The sequence below is a fragment of the Epargyreus clarus genome, unplaced genomic scaffold (assembly GCF_041222505.1).
Source record: "Epargyreus clarus isolate Ecla_fem2 unplaced genomic scaffold, WU_Ecla_fem_2.2 ptg000014l, whole genome shotgun sequence".
In the NCBI taxonomy this organism is placed as follows: Eukaryota; Metazoa; Arthropoda; class Insecta; order Lepidoptera; family Hesperiidae; genus Epargyreus; species Epargyreus clarus.
The window spans coordinates 17,399,410-17,419,222 of NW_027332222.1; the positions used below are offsets into that span (position 1 = coordinate 17,399,410).

The window sequence follows — 19,813 nt, forward strand, 5'->3', positions numbered from 1 at the left end:
CTGGATTGATTGATTTTTAATAATACGCGTTCGTAATATTAAATAATTTTTAGCTGTTGGCTGCCAGACCTATTTATTAACAAGAGAGATAATATTCACAAGCTGAGTCCTTTAATTAACCAATTCATAGCCGGTGGCAAACAATACCGCCTGCTAATTAGACCACACGCGCACACAATGCCATAAATCTATACATTATTGCTTTATTATTATCTTATATTAACGATTTCGGAGATTTCCAAGAATATTCTCTGAAATGAATAAATAAAGAGATTCGCAACTGTTACTATTATTCTGAACTTTATTAAAAAAGTACAAAAAGAGAAGAATAGGACTTGAGCCCGCATAAACTTTCCATGTTTTATTTGTCAGACTGGCTGACAAAAGTTTATTGGCACACTCAAAGATCTGTACTTAGAACCGCTATGAAAAATAACTAAAATCTACTTATCGGGCTGCTCACGCACCAGCCGCAAGGACAATATAGGGTGCACTCATAAGAGTGGGGATGACCTTAATTGCTACCTTAATTGTTATGTGTGTAGGCAAGCAGGAGTAATTCCCTAGATAGCCCCTGCGGCAGGGCGGCAGGGCAGCAGGGACGCGAGACCACTCTTGGTCCCTAGATTGATCCTGCCGTCCTGCTTAATTGCTGCGAATGTAGCACGATTGGGGTATTTTCTCAATCCATTCTATGGTAACAGTACACGCATTTCAATAATATATTTATCGTCCATTACATATATCGTCCACTACATTTATTGTATTAATAAATCGTCCGCTAGCTAAAAACCGAAGTGTAGTAATTAATCTTTTTCTAGCGCTTATGGCATTCCATATAAATATATTTCTGTTCTATAAAATTATTTTATATTTTTCCTTTTTTTTTGCAATAGCATCATGGGAAGTGCTAAGGCTACATCATTTTTTTTTATTTCTAAGACGGTAATACTGGTGCCATTCTCAGTACGTATGCTTAAGTCAATATGTTCTAGTGTAGGGATACTCCCGGTATCGCTACTACCACCATGCACCCTAAATTGCCCATGCGGCAAGTATATGAATAGCCGCCTGAAGTACCCGTAAACATAACAAAGCTACTTTCCATCCAACGCAGTAACTCATTTTTTTGTAAAAAATATGATTGACATTTGTTGCTCCATAAATCACACAAATACTTATTGCAATTTATTATTCAAAGAATTAGAACATTTGTAACTAGATATAAAAAACATAATATGTCAAACAAGGCAAAAGAAACAAATAAATAACGAATATTGAAAATGTCATGTTATTCAATAATGCGAGTGCATTGCGCCCTTCACGCGGTAACCGCATCATTAGCGCGCGAAACTTCAAACGATTGCCGCCGATGAGCGCCGCGCAAGAGCTATTCAGCCAGGGCATAATTAAAGCTCACATAACGATATTACGATATTCTCCTATGTATATTCGTATCAATCAGAACATTACAATTAGGCGAAGACTAATTGCTCTCGGAATAGTATATCGCCTCAAATTTATAACTAGAGAATTGCTAATATTTAAACGGTTACATGAACCATGAATGAATAGATAACAAAGTTACAGGACTCGTGATAAATGAAAAATACAATTAATTTCATGAATTTTAATGTGAGAAATGGTCGTGGGGCGACCACCTTGAGCTTTCGAAGGGTAACATAATTGGGTTAAATAGTTAGTTCATTAGTGGTTGACAAATATTAAATCTCTTCGATTCAACAGCTGATAATCATTAACGCTTGGGTATATATTAGTTCGCAGCGGCAGTCATTTTGAGGAGCGGATAATGAATTAATAATGGATAGTTAATTAAGAAAGTGTTTGCATTCGCCGGCCGCACGGTGCGGGGCTGCGAGCTGGTTTATTACTACTAATTAGTGTAATTTGCAAATCTTGTGAATTTAATGAGGTTTTAAGGTTTGAGGCTGAGAGTACTGAATTTACTGAAGCGATAACGTGCGTTCACAAATTGCTTCATGAAGTGATTTTAATTAATTAAGAAAAACTTGTGCCTTTTGCTAGCATTTTACTATGCGTTTTAAGCCAGTTAATAGATTGAGCTGAAATTTTGTAGACACATTTGGTTTGTAATTACATTGCAATGAAATATCTATGACATCTATAAACCGCAAACTTCATTCCTTTGAATAATAGTGTAGATGAAATAACAAGTATTTTTTATAAGTATCTTTTGTGATACTTGTCTTGTAAATAATCTGTTGTTGTCACAAACGTGAATGAATTCAATCCGAATACCAGTGAGGGGAATTGGCATTCGTAGCGCAAAGCTTAATCTCTAAGCCGACTACAGGTAGAACTACTCAGGTTCCATTTAGTATTGCAAAATTCTATCTTAAATCAAAATGCTGCTTTCTAGGAATATATTTTTGACCTGAAGTACTGTACCCTTACCAGGAGTTTTTACGTTTCGACAACCTATTTCAACACAAACGATACATACAATATACAAACGATTTCCTAGTTCTGACACGATCCGCTAGGGGCGTTGATTGGAATTTGTATGGGCAAATACGTAAACAAATACCAAAACAGTCATATTTGTCGAAACGGAAGAACGACTGGTAAGGGTACTGAAGTACCGTAAACTCATATCCGCCAATTTTGCTATGCTCAGCTCTACGGGAATATTTCGTAGCGCCTGGTGTGCTACGACGAGGCAATATCACATAATCGGCCTCTGCAGACTACGTGACAATGAAAATATCGCTACGTATTTACATATATTTGAATGAAACACACTCAGTATTGTTATTGAATAGTTGAACGTATCTAGTTCTCACTAGCATTTTGTCTGGGACTGTGATATTAGGGATAAAATATTTCAATATATCGCTCAGTTCGTGGCAATATGTAATTATTTTATTTTTACAAAATACGAGTGTGCTATTTACCACATATCATGGAAGAGGTATTTGGTATATATATCATATTTGATATTTGAATAGAAAAACGCAGATATTCTTATATTCTTATATTATGTATTGAATGATGAAATAGCAAATCATTTTTTTAAAACATTGATATACGAGTATTATGAAATTAATAATCACATTATTAAAAAAAATATGAACAGTAAATGAATTATTAAGGCGGCCCATCTGTTACAATATTAGATATTTATATTTGTTTCAAACTCGATAACAAAGTACGAAGTACAAAAAAGTTAACGAGCCTAGTTGATATACGTGACAATATTATTAAAACTCTGAATACAGACTGTATAAAGGTCATATAAAATAGTAGTATTTTTTTCAGAATAATATACCTAATACACATAATACACCTAAAACTGGACTGGAATCACACTTGTAATCGGCAATAGGTCTTTTACGTTGCTACCTCTGAGGACTAATTTAACAACTTGAGTACTTATTTCTGTAGGAAAGTAGAATCAACAACAAACAAATCAAATATCTTTAATACTTTAGTTTTAGGTTTTTTTTAATTTTACATATTTTATACACGATTTCTCTAATATTAGTCCATCGCAGAAAATGTATAATCGAGGCGTAGCAACTACAATGTTGCAAATTCCTCAAATTAAGCAAATTCATATTGTACCTTATTCTTAAGACATAAGGATCACACTGCCTGACAAAAATTTGATATCATCCATTGCATTCATTTAATGAAAATTTTGTATATGTGAAAGAGACAAAACCAGGATTCTATTTTCTTTCTGCTTGCATTATTGTTTGAAAACAAACTAAATAGATCAGTCGGCCGCATCAATTGATCGCGCGCGCATCCGTAGGTAATCCTTCGAAATGCATCGCGACGCGCCGGCGCCGCCGCGCCGCCGCGCCGCCATTATTTTTGTTTTCATTTTTTTTTCTTAAAGTTTCAAATGTTAATAATTGTGCGATATTGGACGTCTATTTAAAGAGTGACTGGACACATAAGTCTGGTGATTTGGTGAAGTGATTACGCGAAATAAGACGCTTACTCAGTGGTGTGGTTGCAACGATGTCTCGCTTTAATTACACAGCTGCTGAGTACACTGATATCATTAAATTAAATATACTGATATTATTTTTGGCTGTTAACAGTGATCTCCTTACGCGTGTGAGACTTGAGATACTATGACTTGTGCATTCGAGTTAGTGGTGGATATATTGAAAATCTTAAAATTTAATTAGTTACGTTAGTTGTTTCTTGTAAGTATTTAATAACTTTATGACTAAGAGGGTATTTACGAATTAAGCAATAAAGACTACGTCACGACGCTGTTGCCGCTCTTATCAAAGGTGAGTGTGTTATATATTGGCCTTAACCACCATAGTTAGGCAGTCGCCTTAAAGAAAATTATAAGAAGTCATCCGATCCTGCACCGCCGCCGTGCCGTGGGAACGCTGACTGAATTCACTCTGGGCGCTAACATTGCCCCAGCAAGTCACCATTTTAGATTAGGTAGTTATAATTTAGTTTAGATTTAATTAAACCTTGTAACATTCGGTTTCAATTAAATATTATATAATAAGTCATTTCGGTCTTTCTGTATCCTGGCTGCTGCATCCCGACGCAAAACATAACTAGTGAACTGATGTTTACAAATGGCGTTCTATTTTTACCCCATTATTTGTTATTAAGTTTGTTTTAACAGAAAGTTTCAAATTCGATGTTAAGTGTTTTTTAATTATGGCAACATGTTCCACCTTGTATAGGGTTGGAATTATACGGGTCAACGGGTAATAGATGGGGTGTATGTAAGTTTTTCTGTTTTATATTTTTTCTGGACCATCGTTCTAGAGGAGCGCGGAATATCGCTGATATAGGATAGAAATAGATCCAGTACGAGCTGGCCGCAAAAACCTTAGTTCAGACCGGACCTCTGTATCTTTAATGCTTCAATATTGACTTATAAGATACTAGTTTTTGCCCGCGGCTTCGCCCGCGTTTAAAAGAACATAACGAACATAAAGAACATAACACACTAACATACATAAAAATCAAAATTCGTACCTTCAATTTTGCTAAAGATCATCACTTGATCAAATGCATAGTTTACGATTCAATCCTTACTAATATCGATTAAAATAATCGATGTTTTCGGTCTAAAAGATCGATTCTCCGATTAATCGATCTTAGATCGCCATCCCTAGTTCCCGTGGGATTTCCGGGATAAAAACTATCCTATGTCCTTTCTCGGGTGTCAGACTATTTTTGTACAAAATTTCATTAAAATCGGTTCAGTGGTTTAGGCGTCAAGAAAAGACAACCAGACAGACAGACAGACAGAGTTACTTTCGGATTTATAATATTAGTAAGGATTTAATGCTGGCGTTAGACACTTTGCTATTTATCGGCGAGAAATCGAGACGAGAATATACTCGTATATTTCGTTATGAAATACTTTTATATTGGCTTTCACTACATCGTAATGTAAAAATCTAGGGTATTTCATCTGTTTGAAAGCTTTTTTGAATATCAATAAATATATCAAATGTCACAAATTGAATTGAACATAAATACGCGGTGGAATATGTTACCAACTTGATGTTTTGAGAGTCACGAATGTCTTGTGATGTTGTCATTGTGGATGTAACTTCAAAGACAGAACAAAAAGGGAACTTTACCGTCTGCGAATAAATTACGCCGGAGACAACGATGGAACAGAAAAAATGAATAGAAATGACTCCATTCAATCTGGCATGAAATTTTATTTATTATTTATATAACATTTACTAAAGTTTTTATTTTGCTTGCATTGTTAGTTCGTAACATGTTTGTTAGGGCCACATCTTGCAACTGGATGTTAAACCAATTAACGCTAAATCGATTCGTTTTCTATAACCGTTTGGTTTGGATGTCAATTGTCAATGCATGATGATGACGTCATACTAAATCCGATAAGGCAGCAGCCCCAACCAATTATTTTTTACGTAACCCCTATGATATGGGTATCAAATGAAAGGGTTTTTGGAGACAATTACGAAAAAAATGTGCTTATTTTTAATATAAATTTATTATTGTGATAGGAACATGCGGATATATTATTGGTTGATTTTGATGATGCAATTAATAATTATCTATTTTAATCACGGAATGGAAACAGTATTATTGGATACGAATTTTTATAAATGGTATTAAATAATCGAGAAACCAAATTTGGTGTTTTTGTACGATTGTTATTTAGATTGGATTTTGAGATGTCAATTAAAAAAATAACTGGTCTGTCAATTTCGGTATTGGCTCGGAGCACTGACCCGAGCGGCCAGTTCCTAAAGAGAGGTTTGATTGACATTTAATTTTTACCTTCATAAACACCACAACAACCCTTTGTTCCCGTACTTATGAATTATTAGATATTACAATAAAAGGCAGATGATACGCTAGGAATTAAAAAAATGTTTAAAATTGACAACCCACGTGGCTGGGCGGTCATCATGTAGGTTTTCACGTGCAAAGGGGTGCAAAAGGGTTTCAGGTTTGATCCCCAACCATAGTAATAGAATAAAATTATTTTTTTGATTGATCAATTTACAACTTTTATTATTCCCGCGCAAAATACAACTCGACTTCCAGAGCTTTCTTTTTCTTTTTTATGCAAACTCATATAATCGTACCAGCCAGTGACTGTATAAATGGGCACTTATAGTTACAAAAATAACATATCATGAAAATAACACAAAATAATTAATTAAAATAATGCTATAATTAAATAATTTGAATATATTTCTAACAATAAAGACATCTGAATGATGAATTTAGATATCCCTCCTGGGTCTGGAAGTTTGTGTATGCGTCTTTGTGTGTGTTCGTGGCACCCAGGACACAGGGAATCCTAGTATGGTGTGGTGAGTGTAGAAAGCGTTTGTCAAAATACGCAATTAAGTTGTCTTATCTCTTACAAAAATGAAAAATCTAAATGTTAAGCACGATCTTGCCGTCCATTATTCGAGATAACAATAAAACGGCCGCTATACATGGGTGCTGTCATTAAACAGCGTCATTTCTATTTATTTATAAGTCTATAGCAGCCAACAACGAAGCGTGCACAGAACGCTAAAGGTTATAAATCGGAGTCAGTCAGCATTTGGAACATTTCTCATTCCCCGCCGCTACGAGACCATCTCCGAGATTAAAACTGGAGCTGCGTTGTAGAGGCGTCGTCAACCGTAACTACGGCTTCCGCTGGGATTATTTAACGGTGGACTTCTTCCCGTTTCAGTACTTATTATGTCAATGGTCAAATGAGTTTATAATCTGTGGCCATACATTAGTAAAGATTACGCACTCCTAACAAGAAAATGTAACCAGTTTTGAGAATTGAAATAGTTGCGTGAAAAAGTTTTGCCACGTCTAAAATTAGCACCCTAAAAATATTTGAAATACTTATTTATTTATTATGTAAATTACGCAGTATTAGTTATTTATTCGTAAATTTTCTCAAAAATGTTTTTATTTGTCAAGAATTCAAAAAAAAAAAAATGACAAATCAGCCTTTTGTGGCTTCATTCAATTTCAAGGCGGCGAAGTATCTTTACTAATCTATTTCTGTGGCTTTGTTTTTAAAATATGGTCCAGTAGTTTGAATTTTGGTCTCTATTTTTACTTATTTTAATGGTAAAAAACAATACACGTAAAACCTAAATACGTACGAGATTAAAAAAAAAGTTTTTATAGGTATGTCAGTCTATCAATACTTGCTAAGACAGCATGGTGAACTAAGCATCTGTTACGCTGAGCCGTGTCCAGCAGTACACAGTAAAGGGCTTACTTGTTGTTAGTTGTGTTTCTTCCAAGGCTTAAGTAGTAATTTAAGTGAAGCTCAAGACTAGCGATGACGAAGAAGAGCTTGATCCAGACGCCTCGCTATCCGTTTAATCTAATGGATTAGTGTCCCAAAATTATTTACTTCGTGTATGTCACGGTAAGACTTAGTTCCTCGGGAATTCAATAAAATAAAAAAATAATACGCTTTCTACACTTAAAGCCCCAGATTAGGACTCCCTGTATCGTGGGTGCTATGTACACACACAGAGATAAATACACAAACACCCAGATCCAGAAACTGAAATCTAAATTCATAATTTAGATATGTATATAGCCGGATGGATGGATGGATGGATGGATTTTTTTTCAAGTAAGTATAACAATAGACAGTGCAAATTGTGGTACAAGTGAAGCCTGGCCCCACTGTCTGCGCGCAGCATCTCGAATCTCTGTATTCCATTAAACTTGCCCGAACTTGGTCCGCGCGAAGCTTTTCATTGTGATTCGCACCTTCTTGTTTAAAACACTTAAACTTTTGTTTAGAGTTTGAGATTTAAATTAAAGTTTGGATGTATTTTCGAGTTTACATAACTCGTTTTTTCTGTTTTAAACAGGTTGGAGGGTTTGGACAATGATTGAACCTTGGAGAACTGTAGAATTTGTTGGTATACTACGATGTAAGCGGCTTTGAGTAAAAGAAAGAGCATACAATTGATTTTATTAAATTAGCAAAACTAGCAAACTAGTATTTTAATTAAACGTATACTTTACAATTCAGATAACAAGTTATGTATGCGAAGCGCTTATTGGTTAATTCCGAAAAAATATTAATTATAATTTTATAAAGTATAATTAAATAAATTTTAATATATAACATTTCTTAATTTTTGCATGTAGTAATTTAATGCAGTAACTCAATCTCGGCTTTAGGAAATGGTCACAAGGTGGGGAACGAATCAATCGCGCGTTATCTGATGAGGCGTCGCGACGTCGCTCAGCGCTGCTGGGTGGACAAATCGACACTCATTTCATGTAACTTCCTCCCCAAAGCTGTCGGGTTCATAGACGTCCTCGTCTTCCATTCGTCGTCGACTACTACCTTTAATTCATATCTATAGCTTTAAAATCAAATAGTTTTATTCAAAGTTTACAGATTTATTTTTGAATGTCAAAAACCTACCATCACTTCGTAAAAAGTTTTATTTACAGAGATCCTGCGGCGAAAACTTCATAGTGCACATATTTTCATAAAAGTTTGGTATTCAGTAAAACATTCATAAACAATGACACTTATGCTAGTGGAGCGTGTGGAGCTAGAGCTCATAGAGCTACTGCAGACCACATATTTTATCGTTTAAGTACGAGTAGTCACTTGTTGTATGATATGTCTTTTAACACAACGTTTGTTTAATGACCTGTTTAAATTATATTTCTTTTTCTAATTTTGTCATTATGAATTTTGTACTGAAATTTCAAGTTTTTATGCGTCGTAAATATGTAAGTATTCGCCGTCATAGCCTAGTATTTGAAATGCTGGCTCTTAATGGAGGAGCCCAAAGTTCGAATATGTGTAATGATGTGAATATGTTAGTATTGCAATATATTCGCAGTATCGTTCAAAATGTGCAGTGGACTATTAATAGCGTATTTCCTTTGAAAGGAGACCCATGTCAAGCAGTGGGACAATAATGGTTGATCATGAATTGTGTAGATTTATTATTAATATGGACATATATTGCATTCGCAAGTGCGGTTATGACGACAGTCTACGCGGTAGTTGTGTTGTTGCGTGTGATAACTGAATATAATTCGCGACATGTCAAGAACAAGTTCTACCCAAAGCCGATCCCGACGCGTCGTGGTTCGCCCACGTCGCGCCGCCGACGTGTGGGCGTCAGGTTAATGCTAGTAAACAAAAGGACAGCTTAACCACTGGCTTATAGTGTAGCACTTATGAAATGAGTGAAAGCTTCGCAAATTTTACGAGTGCGAGCTATAACGATTGAGTTTCGTGGTAACCTATTCGTTGTATTGTCCGATAGATAAAATGTATGATGCTATTGTTTAATTAATATTTTGAAACTTACATATTAAACTTCTTGCGTAGTGTAAATGATAATTACATAAAATTAAATAAAACTGAAATTTAAAATCAAGTTAAAGTTACATTTCACATCATAGAAAAATACATTCATATAATATCATCATCATCATCAACAACCCATCACTGTCCCACTGCTGGGCACGGGTCTCCTCTCATAATGAGAAGGATTAGGCCATAGTCCACCGTGCTGGCCAAGTGGGTTTTGGTAGACTTTACATGCCTTTGAGATTTTTTTTATAATTCTCTCAGGTATTCAGGTTTCCTCACGACGTTTCCATTCACCGTTTAGCAAGTGATAATTAGTTTCCAATACGCACATAACTTTGAAAAAAATCAGAGGTGCCTAGGATTAGAACCTCGGAGCCCTCGATCGAGAGGCCGAGTTTCTTAACCACTAGGCTATCACTGCTATACCACCTATATATTATTATATAATATATAATATATAAGAGATTAACTAAACAATGAACGTATTCGACTACATGTCGGGATTCCTAAAATAGTTGTCAGGTTAGTTAAGAAAGTCAATGGTAATAGAAATGTAAAATTTAACTAACTAAGTAAATAAAGTTCCAAACCAACAGTACGTCAAAGTCAAACTGTGTTCCTTCTTTACTTTACAACTGTTTCATCAGTATGTACCTAGTCAAGTTCTGTCATAAATTATAATGTTTTAAGTATTCTTGAGCTTATCCAAATAATATTATTGTTTTGTTAAAATATGTTAATAGTTTTTTAATTTTTTCTATTTAAGTAAAATTGCTGTCAGTTATGGATGTAGATTCACCTTGTGTAGATAGTTTTTCATTCTATTTTATAAGGCCGTGTAAGGCGTCATACTCAATTATGCAAATATAAGAAATATTATTGGGGTAATGAAAGTGCTCACTAAATTAGATATTTTTTGCTCGGGTCATAAAATATAAAATTCTTACTTTTGCTAAGTTTGTCGTTACACTATTGACACTAATATTATGTGTAGTAGTTGGCCTTTGTGTCTTGATTGCAGAGAGATAAAGTTTAGTTCTCGGGGAAAGGTCGCCCGTTCCGTGGGACGATGGACTGATTACATCAAATTCGCCGCGTGGATGTCCCTATAAATAACAGCACTTGTGAGATAAGGTTGCCAAAAAATTAATCATCTTATTTTGTTTTTGAATAACTTTTGTACTGAATAAAAAATAATTCCTGCTACAGACTTCTATTACTTACAATCACTTTTTTTTATTCCGTACAAAAGTTATTAAATAATAACAAAATACTTAAGGTGATTAATTTTGCGCCACCCGGTATATGATGACTACGGGTTCCACTGGATACTACCAGTTGTACTTCTACTTAAAATATAAATTTTGGAATCTTTTAAAGACATTGTACTGCACTATTAATATTATTGTTATAATATATTTATTTATAATATTCGTCCATTTAACCATAAGTTTTTTCAATATACATTTTAAACATGATATCAAAGTAACTTATAATATGCAACACTTATTCTCGACCGTCACGGTCCTTGTAAATTTCAGTCAACAATTTCAAGAGATATTATGTCAAATTTGCGTCAAGTAGCATTGCTTCTCCACTCGAGAGTCAGACATGAAAGGAACAAGCGAGCGAGTGGATTCGCGCATCCATAATTGATCAGACGGGCTCAACCAGGGGACTTGTTACTGTTTCATACAATATGAATCTTGTAACTGTAGAGCTTGTGGAAACTATGAAAATTACTGCATTAGTGCATTACGTAGAAATGGCAGGACAAAGTATCATACGAAATATAGTGTTTCTTGTTAGATAACGGGTGTTGCGAATTAGCTGGATATAGGTTTATCCTCTCAACTGTGGGAGGTCTGGCGTACCACCACGCTGCTTAAAAGCGTATTGAAATAGTCTGTAGGACTTGTGGTCAATACGTATTCAATGTTTACAAACCGCCTATAAAGCCTATATTGGTAAAACCGGGACCGACGGCTTAACGTGCCCTCCGAAGCACGGCATTTCCTTCATTTGTTTATCACTAACAGTAATTTATTCAAATTCCGACCGCGCTTGATGTTGATTTACTTTACAGATAAGTTGGGATCTAAAAAGTCTTGAGACTATGCATTAAGGCATCATTCTTTCCAGTAATGTATACTTCTTTCGAGCTTGGTTAAAGAACCTTTTAGGCTTTGCTTTGTACCCGAAATCCTATGTAAATGAGATTAAGTCATTAAATTTGTATGTAAAAGGAGTCTACCAAAGTGTCTGAATTAAACTGAATCTTTTGTACAAATACTTTATTACTTTTGGTTCGGGCAAAATACTTAACACAATAAACACAGTTGGGACATGACAGAACGTTCTGCAGCTACTTGTATTGTTGTATCTAAGCATAGATATACTGCTAATAAAGACGTATCTAAGCTACTGAGTTACTTCACAATAATCATGTTAAATCAGTCTGGGCAATCTAGATTTACTATTAATTTCCATTCATGAATTTCGAGGAGCAATTAACATGAAAGTTTCCAACAGATTGTCGCTCTGCTCTCAATTTGTTCAATCCACTACAATTTTTACTTGAAATGACTGTCCCTACTTGGAAAGTACTTATTTTACCTCATTACTGGTGGATTATTTTGCTTAATAATCTCATTCTAACTAAGGAGAATTTACGTTGTGGTTTTTATTGAAACAAATCTGTTATGAAATACTAATTTATACTGGTTCTTGGCAACAAGAGTGTATGGAAATATAGGTAAATGTAGAAGAATTAGTTTCTACGTAATAGAGATATATATCTTATATAGAGTATATATAAATTAATTCGGATAACTTAGGTAGGAAAAGGTAAACCAGGATTCATCGAGGGAGGTAACACGACTACATATCTATTTCTATCGTGGAACAGTTGCATTTCGGAGGAAATATGTGGATGTCAGTTTATTAAAATATGAGGCTACTAACATAGTACTCCGAAACAGCGTATTTTGAGATTAGTGACGATTAAGGTGGGACCCATGTTTTATGGAGTCACTCCATAGGCGGCGGTAACCATTTCCTATCAAGTAGATTGCAAAATAATAAATAAAGGCTATGTTTGACAAATAGAGACTTATTTCAATAAGGTTGTTATGTGGAGCAATATGAAATTTAAAAGAACGTTTAGAACGGTATTGTGTACTGATTTATTGTGAAAAGATTTTATTATAGCGATCTTCATTCAGCCTCTCGCCGGGGCTGAACTTTTCCGATTCCTTTCAGTAAAGAAATTGATACAAAGTTATTTACTTTGTTATTGATTCATGATTCATTTCGTATTAGATACTTGAAGAAAAATAAAAAATGAAATGAATGAATGAACAAAAATATCGTAAAAAGTATTTGTTCGTCCGTGTGAGATTATTGTTTTCCTCCAGCTAAAGCTAGAAACGGTTGAACTTATTTTGATGCGACTTTCAGAAAAGTAAAGAAATGTATACATATTGTAGATAGATAGATACTACTCTAAGTTAATACTGAGTATAAAGGATCAAACGAGCGATACAAACGAGCATGCAGTCCATCTGATGAGTGGTGGTCACTGCCGCCCATGGACACCTGGAGCCACCTCATAGAACACAAGGTTTTTACTTGACGTCACAAATGCCTTGCTACTCATGACTAAATTGGTCATCTGATATATTAGTCAGGTGGAATCTACACTCTTCCATCGAAACGGCTTCAAGAATGGCTTCACACTAGAAATACATAGGGAGATTTGGAAGCAAAATATATACTGCAATATTAATTTGAACACAGAGTCAGAACTCCTCTTAATGAAGATAGTTCTATTTTAATTCAAGTCAAGATTTAAAGTTTTTGCTTGCGGGTCCGCTGATGAGGGTCTCTCGTAAATATTGACTTAGGATCCTCAATAGTATATTCAGCATAAGAAATTTAACACTCCAACGTATTCATTGACTTCATTAGTATATTTATATAGATACATTGATGGGGAAAACTTTGAGAAACTTTAAATATTGTACGGAAAAAATAAGCAATAGAACTCGCTACCTCTTTATTTCTTGTATTTTTTGATGCAAATAAATAAATGTTAAATTAACAATTTCTTTGAGTACAAATAAATCTGCGCATTTGATTAAAAGGTGTTGATTAAGTAAATAATTAAATGACAAATTGTGGAACTCTTTTTAATTAAATACAATCGAGATATTGTTTTTATTGAATCGGATTATTACATAATTTATATCGGGCTACTTGCTTTGGAGTTATAAGTGAAAGTTCGTATGAAAGATGTTCCATTGTGGAACTGAATCTGAGTGCATTGTTATCGGTATATTCCTCAGAACGCCGCTATTAAACCAATGGATAAGGAACTCAATCAAAATGGGGCTCGATTTGTGCGCTCTCAGATACCACGCGATTGATTCCTAAATTCACAAGATTCACCGACTCGTGCTGCCTGCTATTAATGGCGAGATAATGCCTCATCTGAGGGTAATGTTTTTCTAATGTTCTTAAGCATATGTATGTTAGTTATGTGTGTGTGTTCTATACTTTGGCACTCCCTACAACCCAAGCGGCTTTACACATTATATTAAATAAAATTAAGAACATTGGCTACATTACTTTCGTTTTAAGCAGTCGGATTATTTTTCTTTAATAATTACTAGTTTTCTCATGTCAGTTTTGGGACGTCTAGAAATTCAGGTCAAACAATGAATTCATGTAAATAAATTAGAATAGAAAGTAGGAATAAGATTTATTAAACTGCATAGGTATATTATGTTAAAGTTCGTTTTTACATATCAAAATTTATTATACAAATATGTACGAGTATATTATGTTAATTAAATACATTTAATATTTTTATCTGTCTATTTGTTTGAGTATAAGTAAGTTAAGTAAATTACTGTACAAAATTAATTACAAATAGGACGAATTCGTTTGAAATATTGATTTTAGTGATAAAAACATTCCAAGGTCCATATATCTGTGAGATTGGATTGAAGAAGTGTGCTCTTGAGTTGGGTACATACTTGATCAATATCCTCGGATCCCCAGAACGACCGACATTTTCCTTATCGACAGACAGTCGTGGAGTTTCCCATCTTGGATATTGCAGGTAAATGGGCGAAGTTCGGGTAATGCGCCGTTATCGCGGCAGGTGGCGCCGCCGGTCGATCACTCTTGTGGTTCTATGATAAATCATGACTCCGACTAGGTATGTATTATAGTGTGGAATTTTTGAAGTTATACTGCTCTAAGTTTTTAGAGGGAAAAGGTGACAGTGAAATTATAAAACGCGCGCACAGCCACAAACCGTCACATGAAAACTAATTCAATGACTAACCACGCGCGCCACAAGTAACTTATTTGTTTCTTATGTAGTTTTATAAATGTTTTTTTTTAATGTTTGGTTTAATTCCAATTATTGCTATTCATAGTATGTACCTAACTTAAAAACTTCATCAACTTTTTATGTCAAGTTAGTCATTAGCGAACGTCTCCCCACGCAGCGCTTTTTAATTGCGGTAAAAGTCAATATTAGCGTTAATTGAAAAAAAATAATTTCCTACAGGAAGGCCTTTTTCTTTTGCCAGTCTATTCTTGTTCTAGTACCGCCGCTATGTCCTGGGCTAGAGGTGTAATTTCAGTTTGTTTTCAATCTCATCATCAAATCATTACTGTCCCACTGCTGAGCACGGGTCTCTTCTCATAATGAGAAGGATTAGGCCATAGTCCACCGCGCTGGCCAAGTGCGTATTGGTAGACTTCACATACCTTTGAGATTTTTTTTTATAAATCTCTTAGGTATGCAGTTTCCTCACGATGTTTTCCTTCATCGTTTTAGCAAGTGATAATTAATTTCTAATACGCACATAACTTTGAAAAATCAGAGGTGCATGCCTGGGATTTAAACCTCGGACTCCTCCATCGAGAGGCCGAGTTTCTTAACCACTAGGCTATCACTGCAATTTCGTTGTTTTCAACCTGATTGTATCTAAATGTAAATAAACACCAAATTCATACGCAAAACATTTCGGCCCTTAAAGTATTGAGGCTGGAAATTGGTGGCACGGCCGCTTAAATGTTGAAGGGGAAGTCGTCTTAGATAATTCAGTTGTTTGTGTCCGCAACTTTGTCTGTGATGGTATCACGAGGGTATGACGCGACAGAGGAACTTCGGCAACTTTAATGTACAAGTCCTGTGCTTTGAATAATGTATTCCAACGAACTTGGACTCTGATTGACTTTACACTTGACACTACAATGCAATTAGTATACTATATACAAAATGTAACCATTCATAATATCTTGTCCGATATGGTGAAAATAAAATATTGTAGTGTAAAAAATATAAAGATAATATAATTGGCCGTTACTCGTTACAGTTATTTAACGAGTATAAACATTTTCACTTTTGTATATTTAACATTCATAACAAAACTTTTCATAATATAATGTGTAGATTGTTAATATTTCATTAGATTTGTAAATTTATCACAAAAAACACAACAGGCGTCTGTTTACCGATACTGCATTCTGTAAACTAATAATGCAAATTCGGCTTCCTATTAATTACGATATCGACTTCCGTCATGCAACCAATATTAGAAAAAGTGAGTTTGGAAATAATGAAACGCTACGTTAAGAATGTTAATTACGTCCATGCAATCTTAGAAATATTCACATATAATTTTTATAACTCTACATATAAAGAAAAAGTGTTAAAGGCTCAAAAAAGTGCATTAAAGCTATTTGCAATCTAAACCAGAGAGAGTCGTGCAGACCTTATTTTAAAAAACTAAAGTTATTAACTGTACCTTGTATGTATATTTTTGAATGCGCTTTATTTGTAAAACGTAATCCAGAATTATTTAAATTTCATTCTAGAGCCCGTCTTAAAGATAAGGTACAAACTGTGAAATGTAACACACATATATTTAAACAAAGCTTATTTTCCAAAGCACCAGTGATATACAATAAAATACCAAAAACAATACGGCATATAAGCGACAATCAAAAGTTTAAAAATAAATTACACGAATATCTCATTGACAAGTCCTACTACCATATTAATGATTTTTATAATGACATTAACTGAAACAATTATTTTTCTATTATATCTTGTCTGTTTTAAGTATGAGCCATTATTTTATAATAAAATATTTTTATTTGTACTGACATGCTATTTTGTTGTTTAATTATTAATTTAATATGATGATTTCTATTAATTTTATTATTGTATCCTTTTCTAATTCAATATTATTATTTTAATTAAATTTTAATTAGAATTATTACCTATGACATATTTGCATACCCTTTGGGTTAGGATAGGAGCACAAAACTAATGTATTCCATATATAATGTACTTCACCTTATCCTGCAATAAATAAATGAATTGAATTGAATTGAATTGAATTATTTTATATATTCCAAAGTGCCGCACCACCGGGATTGTCGCCTTCTCAATTTGATATTATACTGCGGATGCAGCTCTCGAAGAAATTATAAAATTTCCTACAGCTCTCTTACAATAAAATAAATTAAAGTTCATTTCATCTTCTTCGCTGTAATGAGACAAACGCTATTTCCCGCAGGAAGTATAATCCGTTTATTTTCTTTTAATTAAACTTCGTATTGTATACTGTGAAGACGTTACCGAGAGAGCATCTCTACGGAGATAAGAAGAAATAATAAACAAGATAATATAATGGGATATTATAAATAGGAAAAAAAATCAAAATAATGATGATTATTTTTTATATTTAATTCTTAATATTTAAAACATCTATAAACAAATATGGCTATAACCGTTTAAGAAGATACTTAAATATAAAATTGCTAATTTGAAAGTAGACGTACATTTTTGGAAAGTCTTTGGAATTTAAAGTGTATGAAAACTTTACGTAGTAAAGTTCACAGTGTGCAGGAGAGAATAATATGAAATCATACATACATACTCCAAGTGCCACGTGGAGAGACGGTGTGAGTTGACTCAACAACGAGCAGCACACTGCGGTCACGAAGTTTCCTCCTAAACTAAAGACAAGCTAAGATGACGGTGGGATTTTTTTTGGAGTAGTGAGCTATCTAATGAGAATCGATTCCAATGCATGATCAAAGAAAAATTACCATCATTGCAACTCGTAAGACACAATATAAAAATATATCATTTGATGGTATATACCGCTTATAGGCTATGACGGCGTAGAGCGCCTACGACGTAGCCTTAAACATGGATTATTTAGATAATACTTTAATCCCATTACATTGAACCAAATAGTTAATTATTTTCAAAATTATTACGGATATAGTGGTAAAATTTATAATGTGTATTTATGAGGGCTCGTTCTGGTCCATTTTAATACATAAGCAATTAAAGTATACTTGTCAATTAATATGTACAAGTTTCTTTATTTGCGCCAACACATATACGTTGTAAAAAGGGTTACGATATAACTTTAGAATTTACTCACTTTATTGCTCACATAATCTCGTCATCATAACTATCTAGTTCACTGAAATGTAGCGCAGAGACATACAATTTTAAAACCCGCAATGCAGAAACATTGAGATTCCCACTTAAGTCTGAAATCACACAAATTTCGACGGCAATTAATCACAGTCAGTTTGACTGCGAAAGAATCTGGGTCTTTGCAATAAAATTAGTAAATCTCTTTATTTTCTTTGAAGCTTCAACAATGTTTCCTCACGTTTTGTGTTGATAACAGAACGAGCGAGCTGGCACGTTCCTGAAGCTTATCCACTTAATGTGATGCTACGATAGAGATTACCATTTATCTAGACCTCACCCTATTAACTAAATTATGTTTGTGAGTGAAATGCCGTACGTGCGTGCGATCTATTACGCACATTAATTTCGTGTTGTGTTACTGATTAATAATTTGGAACTATAATCCTAATAATTTGTGTGTATTTAAGACTTCAGGTTTGCCTGAAGATAGCTTCAGGCAAGACTGAAGTCTTACACATTACGGGTGATATTTTAATAAGATTGACGTGCAGGGGATAAGATCCATATAAAGACGGATCTTAATTCCATATTCTGAGGGCTGTGAGTAGTCGCCTCGCAGTAACTCACTTTTTACCGAAACGTAAGAACTGCTTCACGATAGAAGTAGGTGTAGCGATGGTACTCGTACCTCCTCTTTTGAAAAATACTGGTTCACCACTACCTTACCACGTATTAACATAAGGTTAGATGATTTCAATTTAGTGCTTAGAACTTACATATACGTGACTTAAATCACGATTACCGGTTTATCTATAATGTAATGAGTAGCAAGACTGCCTTTAAGACTATCGACCTTAAAATATCATTTGATATCTTAGTGGGTTGGCAAAATAATGGTACGACACAAGTCGCGTGACAAATGTCTGTAATAGCCAGCTTGCAGCCAACAGACTTAACCTAAAACACCCGCCATCATCACCATACTCCATCTTCTAGTAATTACTGACATTTCGTGATGGCATGCCGTTTAATCTAATTACAATCTATGGAAATAAAAGTAAAATATCTTTCGTGACCTCATTCAAAAACCACACGGAAAATCCTTCTAAGCCAACTGGAAACGGTTTTTTTTACTTTTTCCCTTTATCTTTACAGTTTTTCACAACACTTTATTTTACATATATATTAGCAAATCCAATGAAGTTGCATAAATTTCTTCGAGAACGAGCGGCGGAGATAGCGGCAGACATGTAAAAGGACGCGTTTGCTAAAAAAATCTGTAATTTTCTTCCATACTTGATTAACCTTATCCAATGTAAGCGAACAGTAATCTACCTTTTTGTGAGATAACTTATTCCTGTTACCCGATCTCTTTGGGGATCTGTGGTTATGTGATATGCTTACTCACGAGAACTCGCTCGGTGGCCGCAGAGCTTATATTGCGAAGTCAATAGAGATTGGGACTGAAAATCAAGTAC

The 19,813-nt window shown here is 34.4% G+C and overlaps 1 protein-coding gene across 1 annotated transcript in view; it reads left to right on the forward strand.

Annotated features, from left to right (window-relative positions):
• The first annotated feature begins 3,933 nt into the window (after nucleotides 1-3,933).
• The window catches only part of FMRFaR (FMRFamide receptor), a 204,155-nt gene continuing 188,275 nt past the window's right edge, over nucleotides 3,934-19,813 (forward strand). Inside the window, exon 1 of the mRNA XM_073079327.1 lies at nucleotides 3,934-4,292. The gene's annotated coding sequence lies outside the window, so the exon portion shown is untranslated. The remainder of the gene's footprint in view (nucleotides 4,293-19,813) is intronic.